The following is a 14,005-nucleotide window of genomic DNA, read 5'->3' on the forward strand; positions in this document are numbered from 1 at the left end:
CATTGTCTTCAAGCTTCCAGGGCTGCTGTTAAGGCCAAAGCCTTCTTTGTGTGTGACCTTGTAGGATTCCTTTGTCCCCAGTGTTAAGAAGTTTCACAGTGATATACCTATTGTGTTGGTCCCTTGGTGCCCCTTTCAATCTGAAACTCATGCCCTTTGATTCTGGAGTGTTTTCTTGAATATTTTATATTCTTTGTGTGTTTCTAAAACCCCTGAGATTCAGCGATTGGGGTGAATTTCTCATCTGTTCTTTCCTAGTCTCTATCTTTGTCTTTCTACTTTCTGGGAAATTTCCTCAATCTATCTTCCAATACTTCCATTAAGTTTTTCATATCTAATGTCATATTTTTTTCTTTCCAAGAGCTCCCATTGTAGACTTTGCCTTTGGAAAAAAAATCCCTTTGAGTGGAGTTTTAGATATAGTGAAGTTTGATGCACGTGTTTAATCTACTATTTTTATCCAGTATCTCTGTATACACTGGTTATTTAATAATTCCTACCTTATGTTTGTGTCAAATCCTTTAAGTTTTCATAACGGTTTCCTATCAGTTAACATATTTGACCCCTACAACCTAGACTGTGATATCTGGCTAGGACCTCGGGATCATCTAGCTCATCCCTATCAATGTACAGAGAGAAAACCCAATTCTCAGAGAGGTGACGTGTCATCTCAGAAAACAAAGACGTGTGAGATGCATTATTTGGCAAGCACACAGTACCCATGTAGTATTTTTTTTAAACTCTCTTCCAAAAGTGTTAGTGAGGTGTAACTGACATACAATAAATAAACTGCACGTATTTAAAGTGTATGATTTGATAAGTTTTGACGTATACATATGTTTCTGAAACTATCATCATAATCAAGACATTGACCACCCCCTAAATTTCCCCATGCCCCTTTTTTACTCCTCCCTCTGCCAACCCTGCCTAGGCAGCCACTGATCTCTTTTTGTCTCGAGAGATTAGTTGGCACTTGCTATATATGAATGGAATCATGGAGTGTGATCCTTGTTTTCGTCTGGCTTGTTTTACCTGCGGTTTTTCTGGTACTTTGGAGGCCATACCTAACTGGCCAGGTGGAAAGGCTTCACCAGCTCTACCTCCCTCTACATCCTTCCTCTTCTCCATGCTTCCCATCTTCCCTCCTCCTGCCCCCGGGGCTGCCGCCTGCACTGTTCTACTCTTGCCTCTCCAGCTGAGCCTGCCCTCAGGAAAGGACTGCAGTGACTGACATGATTTTACATGTGTGATTTGTGCGATTGTACCGAAGCGAAGGCATAACTCACGTTCGGCTAGTGCCAAAGAAATAAAGCCTAATGATGGATTTCCAAGCATGAGCAAATAAGTTTGGAGACCTGGACAAGGGCTTCCCCTAAACCTCTGAAAGTACACCCTGAGGAACAGAGTCCTCATGTCAGGATGACCGTGCCTGCAGACAGGCAGCGTGGACTGAGTCCCCTCCCGTCCCATTCAGAATTTTGATTTCCGGAAATGTCAGCCATTTAGGGGCTAAGAAAAGAACTTATGTCTTGCTGGCCTTCCTTTCTTTTGATCTGTTTGACAGAGAAAACAACCCGGTGTGGATACAACGTCACTCAGGAGGGCAGGGCCTCCCATGTTTAGTCTTTACGTCGCTGGTCCGGGTGAGAGGAGGACCACCAGAGGTGGCCTTGGGCAGTCTTACCCACGTCCAAGCTGGCAGTGGCTCGAGGATCGCAGGCAGGAGCACCCAGACTACCAGCCTGGCTCCAGAGATGTCACGCCTGTCTCACTTTTCTTACTCATTCTCACATTTAATCTTTAATTCTTCATTAATTAGTTCATATTTCATTCTTAACAGCACTGTGAAGCAAGAGAACAGGAAATAGTTCTCCTGCTCAACTTCAACGCCTTTCTCAGCGAGAGCCCTATCCGTCGGCCACCTGGCCGCCCAGACCAGGGTGCACCGCGGTAGGAAAGCTCCGGGCTGCAGCAGAGGAGTCAGGGCAGGGAGCAGAGTCCCCTGTGCAAACACTACACCCTTGCAGCCGCCGTTGTTCCTCCCTTCACAGTCTTATGTGACCATCCCTGGGTTTACCATCACTCCCCAGGGGCCCGTTTGAAAATGTGCAGAGGCTGGGAGGGGAGGGCAAAGGCAATGTTCCCCAACAGTCTGTGGGAAGGGACCCAGCAGACATTTTCCTTGTGAGCAGGGGGCTGAGCTCAGCTCAAAGCTCTGGTTAAGGAGGAAGACATGCAGGCAGTCCCTTTGGCTCGGTTCAGCATTTGTGGAGTACGGAGTCTCTGCCAAGATGGGCCCAGGCACAGTTTCCAACCTCGGGGTCCTCGTAGGTCTCAAATAGCAGGAAACCTAACAGTGGTTGGTAGAGGGGGAGGAGGTTGTATAGAACCCCCCCTCAGTAACCCAGGAAAGACGTAGTGAAAGCTAAACCAGGAGAAGGGACACGGAAGAGATTTTGAAGACCAAGTTGACGAGCTTCAATATTTTGTCAGGGCTGGCGAGCCCTGCCTCCAGGGCCCGCAGACTGCCTGCTAGTCCTCGGCGCGAGAGAACTCAGTGGCACAGAGGCTACCAGCAGGAGGAGGCAGCAGAAGGGAGCAGAGCTTCCAGAGTCCTGCTTCTGGTGTTCGCCAGCAGCCCCCACTCCACCACTGTGCTTCATTCATCTTCAATAACAAAACTCTCCACATCAAATTTCTTTACGGGGGCCGGCCCCGTGGCCAAGTGGTTAAGTTTGCCCGCTCTTCTGTGGCAGCCCAGGTTTCGCTGGTTCAGATCCTGGACGTGGACCTACACACCGCTCATCAAGCCATGCCGTGACAGCATCCCATGCAGAAGAACTAGAATGACTAGAATGACCTACAACTAGGATATGCAACTATGCACTGGGGCTTTGGGGAGAAAAAAAAGAGAGAGGAAGATGAGCAACAGATGTTAGCTCAGGGCCAATCTTCCTCACCAAAAAGCATACCGTTAAAAAACAAATTTTCTTTACAAATTGGACATCTATGATCCTTTTAGCAAGAGGGCAGGCACTTCTGCATCCTAAGAATAATAAAAAGTTAATAGTTTCTCATTTATTTCACATATTTATAGTTTTTTTATCCTTTATTTCACTTGATTTTATTAAGGAGCTCATGCGATAGCCAGGCAGAGATTGTTGGCATCTAACAGATGAGAAAACTGAAGTGCAGAGAGTCTGGCTTACTGGGTCACCCAGAGATTTCATGGCAAAGCCAGATCTAAACACTTCCCCAGCTAGAAGGGGTTGTAGCAGCTGAGAGCAGAGCTATCCAGCAATGTCTGAGGGACAAAGTGCCCCAGGCTGGGAGGTGGGGTAAATTCTGTATTTAGCATTCTCTGAGATGATCTGCAGCCTTGCCTGGTACAAGGAGTCAGAAGCCAGGGTTCCAGTTCCAGTTCTGTCACTCCTCTGCCACGTGAACTTAGCACACCTCAACCTTTTGGGTGTTGGTTTTCACATCTATAATGTCAGAATTAAAAGGACCCTGGGATGTTTTAAAAGGAAGCTGCGTTTAAATTCTATCATTAAGATTTGTTGGGCTAAAAGTGAGGGGAAGGTATCAGCCATGAGCACTGACAGACAAGGTAGAAGAAATTTAAGGCTTAGTCTGGAAATACTAGAGAAATTTAACTTGGAGTACCGAATAAGTGTTGGTATATCAAGTTCATTCATTTTGCCTTCTGTATGATAGCTCCTGAGGAAGCAAACCACAGTTTAGACATCCATTCCACCTCTGAGAGTTACTTCAGCTTTTTAGTATTATAGTGACACAATGAACATCCACGTGCACGGTTGGTATATACAGTCATGCCCCACATAACGTTTCGATCAGTGATGGACTGCACGTACAATGATGGTCCCATAAGATTAGTGCCATGTAGCCGGGTGTGTAGTAGGCTATACCATGTAGGATGGTGTGAGTGCACTCTATGATGTTCGCACAATGACAAAGTCTCCTAATGATGCATTCTCAGAATGTATCCCTGTCGTTCAGTGACGCATGACTGTATGTGTCTTTATTGAAGATTGATGCCTAGAAATGGAAAATGCCAGGTCATAGGATATTCACATCTTCAACTGTACTAGGTATTGCATATTTCTGTCTCTCCACATCCCCACCAACACTTTTTTTTTAACTTACAATTACAGTTTTATTATAACAAAAAAGAACACAAATCAGGACCAGCCAAAAGAAGAGATACATAGAGCGAGGTCTGGGAGGGTCCCAGACTCAAAGCCTCTGTGTCATCTCCCCATGGGGTCAGGATGCATCACCCTTCCAGCACAGAGTATTGTTAGCCAGGAAAGCTCACCCGAGCTTTGGTGTCCGGAGTTTTGTTTTTCTTGGGCTTTCATTACGTAGGCATAATCAATTGACTCGCTGACTGTGATGCTGAATTCAATCTCCAGACCCCTTCCCCTCCCTTAAGGTCGAGCGTGAAGCCCCAATCCTCTAATCAAATCATTATTGGTCCCCACCAACACTTTTAAGTTGTTGCCAATTGGCTGACTGTGAATAGCTGTGAAATATATTTTAATTTGTATTTCCCTCATTACCAGGGAGATTGAACTTATTTGCACATGTTTATCAATCAACTAGCTTTCTTCTTCTAAATTGTCTGATCATAACCTCACCCATTTATCTAATAGGTTGTTTATTTTCATAAGACTTGTATATTATGGACATTAATCCTTTATTGATTGTTGATTATATGCCTTGCTGATACCTTCTTCCAGTCTGGCTTTCCTTTCACCTTTCTTTATGTTGTTCTTTGTTGAAAAAGTTTTAAAAAATTTGCGTTAGTCATTTCAGCAGCATTTTCTTTTATGGTTTTTGCTTTTCTGCTTTGAGAAATCCATCTCTGCCCAGACATCATAAAGATACTTTCCTGTATTTGCTTTCAAAAGTGTTAAATTTTTTTTCCACTTCTATTTTGTTCATTTCATAACACTCTGTCCTTTTTCAGTGATTTCTAAGTGTGACCTTTACCCTATAACACGTTCCCATACACAGACAAATTTGCGTCTAACCTTTATATCCCACTCACTTTCTCTATTTGCTCTTCCTGCCTCACACTACTGTAGTGACTTTAGCTTTATACTTTAGGTATCTATCTAAATTTACGTTTGCATACAACTATAAGGAAAGTGTGAGAAAGGGAAATTGGGGGGGCAAATCACGACCTCCTTCAAAAGGAAGAAAATTATTGTGGCTCTCCCTGACCCTTTTTCTTTTCACATGATTTTTAGCATCCAGATTGTCAAATTCAACGAAAAACCCTATTGGGGATTTTAAGAGAATAACACTTGATTTTAAGTTGATTTGGGGATGACTGCCAGTTCTACAATATGGACTCTTCCCATCCATGAACATGGCACATCTCTTCATTGATTTGAGTCTTCTTTTTTGTACATATATGTGAGATTTATTCCTAGGTACCTTCTAGTTTCTTTTGCTATTGTAAACTATATATTTTTAAATTACTTCTTATAATAATTCTTGCTGGCACATAGGAATGCTATTGATTTTTTAAATTGATCTTACATCCAGCAACCTTGGGGAACTCTCATTCATTCCAATAATACTCCCAAAGAAATTTTTTGGATTTTTCTATATAGACAATTCAACTGCAAATAATGTCACTTTATTTCCTTTCCCAGTCTTGTATCTTTTCTTTTTCATGTCTTACTGTGATCTCTAGGACCTTTAGTATGATATTGAATAGAACAGTGGGGGTTGATCTTTACTAGAAGGAGAAGGCTTCTAATATTTCACCATTGAGTATGATGTTTGCTGTAGGTTTTTGAAAAATATCCTTTATTGGATTAAGAAAATACCTTTATATTTCTAGTTTGCTAAGAGTTTTTACTATGAATCGGTGTTGAATTTTTTAATCAAATTCATTTTCTGCATCTAATGAGATACTCCTATAATGTTCTTTAATTTATTAATATGAATAACACTGATTAGCTAATGTTAAACCATCCTTGCATTCCTGGGATGAACCCCAATGGGTCATAGTTTATATTAGTTTTTATACATTGCTGGATATGGTTTGCTAACACTGAGTATTTTATATCTATATTCATGAATAATATTGGCCTCCAATTTCCCTTTCTCACATTTTCCTTATGGTTGTATGCAAATATAAATATACTATTTTTATAAGGATTAGAGTCATTAGAATTAGAGGGGAATTTAAAGAGTATCTGGTTTGACCTCACCACCTTACAGTGGAAAAAACTGGAATTCAGAAAAAGGAAACAGCCTTTCTAAAATCATACAGAGTTAGAAACGGAGTTGAGACAAAAGTGCTTTGCAGAGCACTTGTAAATTTCAAATTACTTTCCCATTCGTGATCTCATTTTACCTCCACCACAGCCCTGGAGAGAGGGTGTTGCTTATTGCCCCGCATTTTCTGGATCGGCTAACTGAGGTCCAGAGAGATCAAATCATGAATTATGTGACCCAGCAGAGATGGGACCAGAGGCCAGGCTTCCAACTCCTAGACCAGAGCTCCCTCCCAAATGTCTTCTGTTGTATGCCCAACCCCACTGACAGATCCACCTATTAGACTGAAACGTAGGGAACCCTGAGACCTGCATCCAAAATTATTATTTTACAGGAGTCCAGCAGTTTTCACAGGCATGTCAAACAGATGGCCCATCTGCAGATAACCATCAAGGGCAGGGATGAGGGCATCGTGGTCCCTAAGGGCCATCTCGGTGGAGGGACACCCTCGAGGCCAGAATAAGTCAATGGTCTCTAAGAATGTTCCCTAATGCAGAAATGGGCCCAAGGCCCCTACATGGAATCTTTGTTGCAGGGTCGGGGTGCAAGGTCCCTAAAGGACTGCTCAACATCCCCACAGAATGGGGGCTCCAGTTTCCCTTCGGTCCCCTCCTCCACTCTCTCGCCACCACCACCCCTCCCCCATATCTCTCAGCAAGCTGCTTCCTGCACTAGCGCCCTTGTTTTGCTTGTGCTATTTGTGTCTGCTTCTAACAGCTGGCCGCAGTCTGGCAGCCCCTAGCTCTGAGGATTATCCAATTATCCCATTAGCCAGCATGTCCTTCCTCCAGAGCTATTAGCTCCCCATCTCCCTCTCTCTCTCCCTCCAAGGGCTGGTCCATAGTCTCCCTTGCTCCTTCCTAGCACAGCCTAGTCGTAGAGACTCAGAGGATGGGAGAGCTAGAAAGCACATTTTTTGTTCGTCCATCTGCTTCATCATTTGCAGGGAAGGAAACTTGGCCGCCATACCCAAGTCACGGGACTCATTCATGACAGCAGAGAACTAACACCCAGCCCTCTCGACTTCATGGCCACACTCTTTCTCACCACATCTGGTCAGCACGCCTTAGCAAGTGCTCACTACGCTTAGCCCTGGGATGGAGGAGATACCGTTCCCACTCCACTCTCTGGGAATCTATGGTTGAGATTAGAACTTAGGGTCTGGGTAGGGAGATAGAGCACACACTCGTGAAAACCTGCATGCTACCCAGGAGCTAAGTCAAACCTTAGCAGAAGAGGCGGTGTTACCAGAAGTAGGTGACAAACTTCCGGTGCAGAGGACAGGCACTGAGAGCCACAGGAACTCAGAAGAGGGGGAAGAAGCTTTCAGCAGAGGACATGGCTCTTCGGGTGGTCTCTGAAGCATGAGAAATGTTTCAAGTAGGGGAGATTCGGAGGAACAGCATTCCAGGCAGAGTCCTCTCTGAAAGGGAAAGGCAGGGAATGGGTTAAGGGGATGGTAGCTGCTCAGTTTGGCTCAGTCAGGGCAGGCGGGCAAGGGGAGTGGGTGGGCGGGGGCAGGCTGGAGAGCAAAGCTGTGGCCCTGAATGACACACCAAAGGTGAGGCTTCATCTGGTACACATGTAGAGCCCACTAAATGTTCTAGAGCAAGGGAGGAACAGGATGGAGGCATGCTGTGGGCAGTGTGGGAAGATGGCAGCGCTGAATGGATTGTGGTCGAAAGAAACGAAGGCAGAGAGGTCGGCTTGGCGCTTATCCAGGTGGGTGAGCGATGATGAGGCCTCAGCTAACACCATGACTTTTGGGGGTCACTGGGAAGAAGAACAGCAGGGACAGATTCAGAAGATGTTTGGCAAGAAGAATTAACAGGATGCTGTAGACTGGATTTTGGAAGACAAGGAAAGGAGCTCCCATGGAAAGGTTTGGAGAAGTTAGGAGTGGCAGTGGGAAGGATGGGGTAGAAAGAAGGTGGGTGAGGACCCTCCCCTCTTCTGCCCTCTGTCCCTCATTGGGTGAGAGCATTTTGTAAAGATGGCAAAGTTTGCTTAACCCTGTGCTGCATGAAACCTTATTTCTGCTATGTCCGAGCCTCTCAGGCTTGTCCACCAGAGGTCCACATGCTGACCCAGTAAATCACATGCCACCCCCGACAGATGGCCATGCACTTCAGCAGGTGGTTCTGTGGGCGGAGTTTCAGGCCTTGGGTGTATTCCATTGATACACAGAGGCACTGGGCCTCTTTGATTCCTTTCAGTCCGCACCAGGCATTGGCCTCTCACCTACAGGCATACACTCAATTCAGGTGGTTTCCTTCTTTTTTATACTTTGTCATCCCCTCCTCCCAATCACCTGTCTTATCCCCCGTACCTGCTCTGGACTTCCAGGATCCTAAGACTGACAATTGTGGCCAAGAAACACGAGCCATTCTTATCTGGCCTTGTGCCTGGTGGTTCAGGGGAGGCTGCTCAAGGGCCTACGAGGGTGCCCAGACCCCTTCTAGGCCACTGAGCGTCTGAGTGCCCTTGGAGGGCACCGAAGACCCAGCTGGGAAATTTTTTCAGCCTGGTGGCCTCAGACATGAACTAGTTATTCCACCAGAGCCCTGCGAGCCCCGGAACTCCTACAGGCTGTCCTTCCAAGGCTAGTGTGTCCTCCGGAACAGCACACGGCAAGCGGGTTCCCTCTCCGGTCTGCTCACCTGCTGCCACAGTGCTCCCTGAGGCGTCTCCGACCTCACTTTCTCCGATCATTTTCAGTTTCCGTGTCCAGACCCTCCCTGTCTTGATCGCCTTTCTTCGGCCACTTGTTAGTTCTGCTGGGTGTAATTGAGGCCACCATCTCACGGCTGGCACTTTCACATGTGGTGCTTGAGTTTGTCAATGATCGTCTGTGGTGCTGCGAACCAAGCACGAGTCTCCTGCCTTGAGCCAGACCGTGAGCTCCTCCAGCCTGGGGCTCCTATTAACTGTGATGGGGTGCAGCTTGAGGCTGCAGTTGCTTCTTTTTCTGGCATTTCCTACGGAGTTAGCCAAGGCTGAAGTTAGCCACTGAAATGTCATGTCGTTTTGACATGGACTGATGTCTTCTCCCTGCACGTTTGTTTTTTCAAACTCAGCACAGGACTCCACCCTGGTCTTTGCTTAGTTTGTCTGTCTGGCCCCCTGAGGTCATTTTGAATCCTGATTCTCTCAGCCCCCTTCTCTGTTCACCTCTTTGATAATCCCCAACTGCTCTGGATTTGAGACTTTAATAAATATATAGGACAGGATGGGGCTGAAGACAACAAATGATCCATAGTCAATGCCCCTTGCCTAAGTCTGCCGGTTTCCACACTCGCCTCCCGGCCCCACAGCCCCCAGAGCCTTCCAGGTGCCTGGTTTAAATTCATACTCACCATGCTTCTCTCCCTGGCGATGGCCGGCGGGGCCATGTCAGAGCACAGAATATAGGAACCAGGGGAGCAGCCCTCTTTTCCCCTCCATCTTTCTTCCCTTCCAGCCTCCTTTCCACTCTCTGATGGCAGGAAGCCCAGAGCTCTGATCGCTTGCCCTCTTGTGTGCTCTGAAGGGAGAATGGCTTTGTCATTGCACTAATGATGATCCTGGGCATTTATGTTACAAAAGCTTCCAAAGCACCTTCACATTTACTACCCCGTTTTATGTAAAAGCACGATGGCAGCTCAGAGGGTGACTTGCCCATAGTCAGAGAAGAAGTCCGTGGCAAGGCCAGGGCTGGAACGTGGTGCCAACTCGCCGTTCAGAGCTCAGGGGAGCAGGGCGGTGGCTGGAAGGGGCGAGCGGTGGCATTCTTTGGCATCTCTGGACCAGGCAGAAAAGAGAATCAAGCTGAAACCCAACAGACAGTCTGGAGATGACTACAGAGCGCCTGGCCAGTCTCTGAAAGTTCTGCAGACCATTGTGACATTGGCCTTTGGGCCTGAATTTTCCTAGGAGAAAACTAGAAAATTTTTTAAAATCCCATCTAACTTTAACAATTTCAAAAATCTCTGAATCTAAACCAGGCTCTATCCCCCTCACTCTCCTTTCCAACTTAACTAGAAAATGTGGGTGGATTGAGAAGGAAAAGAAAAGAAAGATCAAAACTGTGACAACCCTCTGACAACATTTTAAGTTGAAAATTGCCTGCAAGAGGATGGCATAATTCTGTGTAGGCAGATGCAAATCGGGTGCACATTTACTCAGCTCCTGCTCGCTCGTGTCTCCTCACAAACACCCTGAAGGGACGGCCCCGCGGCTGACCGCTGGCCTGTGAAAGGCTGATGCGACTTCACCCCCCAGTTGTCTGAGAGCTGCTCCTCCTCTGCCCTCCCAGAGCCTGCATCCCGCTCACGGCCCTCACCTCCCATTGCCCCCAAGACAGGCTGCATCCGGCTGAATTTCCTTGGTTGGTTGTTGGCGCCCTGTGGCCCCTGCCCCCTGAGGCTCAGTGTTCATGAGCAGGTGCTCAGTGAGTGGCTAAGAGAAGACGGAGAGTCAGGAGAAGGGGCTCAAGTTCCAGCCTGCTCCGTCCAGACCGAGTCCTCTCTGAGAGCTTACAGGTTGTGAGGGGCCAGTCCAGATGGCTGAGCCTGCAAAATGACACACACACACACACAAATGCTTTCCCGGGCAAGGTGAAGAGATGTGAATGGTTCCATGCAAAGCCTTTCCCACTGGTAAGGGAAAATCCCTCCCTTAGAGGACACTGGGTCAGCCACACCTGTCACCTGCCCAGCTTTGTGCTGCAGATGCTCCGGCCTGGCCTCTCCCCATGCCAAACCCCTCTCCAAGCCTGACTCGGGGGAGAACCGGGGTCTGGTCAGAAGCTCTGCTGAGCTGCTCTTTTCTCCTCTGGCAAAAGAGACGGTCAGGGCCGAGCACGAGAAAGCTGCCTTCCACACCCAGGCTCTGTGATCTATGTCCATCCCTCTCTTTCGAGGCTGTGGAGTTATCTGACATTCTCCTGCCCCCCACCGGCTCTGCAGCCTGACGGGCTGTCCCCACAGTGAGAGTTACCCCTAATGATGAGTGCGGGGCGCCTCAGGACAGAGGAGGCGTAGGTGTGGGGAGGACGGAGAGGTGGTGATCTGACACTCTTAGAGAGCATTCTCCACTTTTCAGAGACGATAAGGGCCTGGGAGGGAGTGACTTGCCTCACAGCAGACCCCAGGTCTCCCTGAGTTCTTTCCCCTGTGAGGTAACCTCCCCCATCAGCCAAGGGGTGTCACCCGCCACACTCAGGCAGCACTTGGGCCCAGCACAGGAGCTCAGGGGGAGAGTGTGCACCATGGCGAGAATCCACAGGAGTGGTCATGCCAGGGGACTGCATGGCATGGCAGGATAGGAGAGTTCCAGGCACAGGGTGCCATCCTGACACGCCTTTCCAGCCCCAGAAGTGGTGGCAGGCTGCACACAGCCATTCCCATTCCCCGAGCAGTCGGCTTCCGTGAGCCCCCAGGTTCCTGTTTCCCCAGCACAGCTGAAAAGCAGGCCAGCGTTCCAGCTCTGGGATGCTGAGTCCCAGCCCCCAGATCCGGAGGCGTCAGCCTCTTGTTTCCTGTGACTCCCCAGGCTGCCCCTCATTCCTGCCCTGCCATGTTCGTCTCCAGAGTTTATCCCCTGGTCAGCGGGCATAGAACTGAGGCTGTACCTGCTCCCTGGGCAGGCTCCTGGGAGCCAGGGCATTTTGCGTGAGGCCTCGCAGAGGAAAGGGCTGTAATACAAATGGGTTTGTATTTACACCCATGTTTGTACAAGTAGGGTTTCAAGAGAGCCGGTGAGTGGAGGAGGAGGAAGGGAGCCTTCCAGAAGGCCTGTCTCTCCTGGCGGCTAGTGATGAGCCAGGACCCAGCCTGAGCCAGGCCTCTGCTCACAGGCCTCCCTGGGGCCTGGCTACCTGCCATGGAGAGGGGCTGGGGCCACTACCAGGATAGGTTCTGTGATGGGACCTTCATGCTCAGGACAGGCCTGAATGAGGCATGCCATCCACCCCCAGGCTTTGGGGACGAGCAAGGAGAGGGCAGAGGGGCCCTTGGACAGAGCTGTAGGTCTCGGGGCGGCCCTGGTGGTGTCCCCCGCAGCTTGGCCCAGGGCAGACACGTGTCTGCACCTCACAGGGCTGGGCCAGTCTTCACATCTCCCTGATGCTGCTTCTGTGGGCACCTCCTCCTACTGAGGTGGGCTTTGCCCCTTAAAGTTGGGGAGCGACACTGCGCCGTCCCTGTCTGTGCAGGTGGCTCACACTCGAGGCCTGGCTCACAGTGGGAGCCCTCAGGTGGTGGAGTGGAGATGGGACACCACAGTCACGTCGGCCTGTGCTCCAGAGCCGGCCCAGGGGCTGGCCTTGAGAGGGGTCAGGGCTCTGTTGTACCTGAAGCCTTTCCTGAGCCCCCGGCCCTGTCCCTCCCCCGTCCCAAAGCCTGGCCCCACGCAGCCCAGCACCCAAAGCTGGGCTCCCAAGAGGCCTCAGAAAAGGCTGGAGGACGATGCTTCTTCCTTCTCTACCTTTGAGGTTCTCTTTCTGGCCTCTCCCCACCCACTGGTCGTGAGCCCCGACAGCATTTGTGCTCCTGGCCTCCTCAGCACAACCCAGGCCATCATTCTGCCCTCGGCCCACAGCCAGCACTGCCCAGAGCGAGCAGGAGGGAGGAGGAAGCTGGTGCAGACACGGGGGCCGTGCATTTATTTCAGTGGTTCTCCGCCCTGGCCGTCCGGTACCCTGGGGGACTACTGCTGCCTGGGCCCACCCAGGGTCCCTGGAGCACAGGCACAGGCTTTGGGGCTTCCCAAAGCATCCTGGGTGTCTCTTCCATACAGCAGTCTGCAGGCCCGTGGCTGATGTAACAGGAAAATACAGCTGAAACAGCCCTGTGTCGGTCTGGGGACACTCACGTATGCATCTATGCAGTAAAAGTATAAAGACTTGTTGTGGAGCAAAATGAAGTCCAGGAAAGCACTCGTTTCCAGGTGCCGGGAGCAGGATGACAACATGGGGAGGGGTCAGAGACGTCCGCTGTGGTTGTAATGTTTCATTTCTTGGGCAGAGTAGTGGGAACATGGTATCGTTCTATACTTTTCGGTTTAGTTGAATTAGTTCATCATAAGGTAATGGGAAAAAAAGATCATGGATTTTGCAGTCAGACAGACCTGGGTTTTAAGTTCACCTCCGCCACTTACTAGCTGTGTGACCTGGGCCAAGTATTTAACCTCTCTGTTCAAGAGAGGTTATTTAGTCTCTCTGTTGTTCAGTCATCTGTACAATGGAGCTCATGAAGCTCTAACACCCCTGCCCCAGCCCCGCCTGAGTGTGCCTGTGAGACTCGAGACCAGATTGGCCCTCAGACTGGGGCAGGGTGCTGACTTCCCCCTGGGCCTCAAACTCCTCCATCACAGAAAGATGGCAGCACCTGTCAGGCAGGGGCCCAGGGGCAGGCATCAGAGGAGGAAACTCCCTTCCTCGCAGGTTTCTTGTTGGGAGTAGGAGGTGAGTGACTCCGGGGAAAGGCAGTTTAGCCACCCCCCCCCATCTGTTTCTAGATCCTTCTGTGGTTTCTCCACCCTAGGGGTGGAGCAGGCTGGTGGGAGGGTGGGGCGCAGCTCTGAGAAAGTAACAGACAAAGAGATCTTCCTCAGAGGACATTGGAAGGTCATGAGGGAGGGAGGAGCCTGGTCCCCAGGCCGAGGGAATGTCCGAGCTGCAGGGGTCAGGGCCTCTGGAGGGAGGCTG

The sequence above is a fragment of the Equus quagga genome, chromosome 15 (assembly GCF_021613505.1).
Source record: "Equus quagga isolate Etosha38 chromosome 15, UCLA_HA_Equagga_1.0, whole genome shotgun sequence".
NCBI classification, from domain to species: Eukaryota; Metazoa; Chordata; class Mammalia; order Perissodactyla; family Equidae; genus Equus; species Equus quagga.